The sequence below is a fragment of the Fukomys damarensis genome, unplaced genomic scaffold (genome assembly GCF_012274545.1).
Source record: "Fukomys damarensis isolate Sample0158 unplaced genomic scaffold, DMR_v1.0_HiC HiC_scaffold_30, whole genome shotgun sequence".
NCBI lineage: Eukaryota > Metazoa > Chordata > Mammalia > Rodentia > Bathyergidae > Fukomys > Fukomys damarensis.
In genome coordinates, this window is record NW_022900942.1 from 38,402,991 (window position 1) to 38,405,284 (window position 2,294).

Genomic DNA, 2,294 nt, shown 5'->3' on the forward strand with positions numbered 1-2,294 from the left:
CCCCCCCCCCCAAAAAAAAAAAAGTGCCAGTGTTTGCTGCTGGGGAGAGTGCAAGGAAGACAGCAGTTAGAGGTGTCCAGCTCGCAGCCTGCTGCTGCGTGGACCACTAATAATGTGGCTCCTCCCCGTTTTGAACATTATTATGTGATTTTTAGTGACATTTGTCATGAATGGACTGCGTGCTTGAGCGCAGACTGGACCGCATAGGGGACAACAGAACGCTCCGTGGGGGAGGGCACGGTACGGTGCTAACTCCACCCCTTGCACCTCGCACACAGTAAAACTGGCACCCACGTGTATCAGAGATGACACGCCCTTTTTGCACTTGAAGCACAGCAATTACCATAATTGTATTTTGACCTAGCTATATACTTATGTTCGTTAACTATATTATATATTTTACATGCAGCCCAAGACAATTCCTCTTCATTCTCTGTGGCCTGGGTAAACCAGAAGGTTGGGTACCCACGAGTTAATTAGTCACTGCCAGTGGCAGCGTAAACTGTTGGGAATTGTTTCAGAAAAGATTTGCCTGGAAGCGTTATCAGCCCTAACAATCCTAAATGCTGGCGCTGCAGTTCCTTTTCCAGTCAGTCTGTCAGGCCCCTTTTCATCACTATAACAAAATACTTGAGAAAGTCAATTTAAAGGAGATATTTTGGCTCATGGTCTCAGCAGTTTCAGTCCATTGCTGCAGGGCAGGGCATGATGGTGGAAGGTGTGACCAAAGAAAAGCAGTTCACTTCATTGCAGACTGGGAGTAGGATGTAGGGAGAGGGAAAAAGAGGAAGAAGAAGAAGAGGAAGAGGAGAAGGGAGAGGAGAGATAAGGTGAAAAGTTCTGCTTTTTTTTTTGGAACCAGGGGTCAAACTTGGGATCTTGTGCTTGCAAGGCAGATGGCGGAATCACTGAGTAAAATCCCCAGCCCAAAAGTTCTGCTTTTAGTGGGTATTTACTGAGTAGTACCTCTGTACTAAATTACCAGGTTTAGGGAGCTTATATCCTAATGTGTGGGACTCACATTAGACAAATATACCATACAATTAAAGGTGATTGCAGTGCATAGAGTATGAGTTTCCTATTGATGCTGCAAAAAACAAGCCAGACAAACATAGGGATCTTTGTGATTACAGTAAAGGAAATGAAGGATGTATGAGGTTCCCATTTGTGCTGTAACAAATGAGCACAGATTTAGTGGCTTAAGATGACATAAATTTATCTTATGGTTCTGTTTTCTGTTTCGTTTATTTGCTGGAATTTGAACCCAGGTCCTCACATATGATAGGTATGTGCTTTACCATTGAGCTACACTTCTAGCCCACCTTACAGTTCTAGATATCAGAAATGTCTGTGGGCTAAAGTGAGGGGGTCTGCAGCACTGCATTCCTTAGAGGGGGCTTCAGGGCAGAGTTTAAGGGAGAGTCATTTATTGCTTTTCTAGCTTCTAGATACTGCCTGCATTTTTTGCTTCTGAAGCCTCTTTCATCTTCAAGACCAGCAATGATATTACTCTACTTCACTGGCCCTTCAGGACCCTTGTGATTACACTGGCTCTACCTGTTACTCAGGACAATCTTCCCAGATCCGAGTCCTTAATTTAAGCACACTTGCAAATCCCTTTTGCTGTGTAAAGTAACATATCCACCTACTGAGGTGTTATCTAGGAAGGGGCACTTATCCATCTGCCACATTACTGATCTGTATGGGGGACAGAGTGATCGTAGGGGCTTCTCTGAGGAGGTGGCAAGTGAGCTGAGATGTGAAGGGTGAAGGAGAGTCAGCTTTATGAATGGCTGGGGGAGGAGAGCAGGGAGCAAGGCTGGAAAGGACCTGGTGTGTTTGAGGAAGAGAAATGGTACGGCTTCAACAAGAAGAGGCTAAACTATGAAAATCAGTTTGACAAAAGGTAAGTTGCTGAAATGAGCAGGTCACTAAAAACTTGTTGCAAGTGATTACCTAGAAGGATAAAGCATGCTGTTACCTCATTTTCAACATTAAAAAATATCAACAGGTTTTATTATTTAGAGAAATTTAGGTTCACAGAAAATTGAACAAGAGTACAGATTTCTCCTGTTTTACTCCCTCCTACTTCCCCTATTATTATTTTTATGGATTTTTCCATTTTTTAAATTGAGTGTAGTTGACAAAATTACATGGATTTAAGAAATACATCATGATGTTTTGTTTTTTAAATTTCTTTTCTTTTTACAAACACTTTATTTCCATTTTCTCATATTTTTTCTTTTCCCTTATTTCCTTTCCTCTACCCTTCCCACTTTCCCTACACCTTTAGC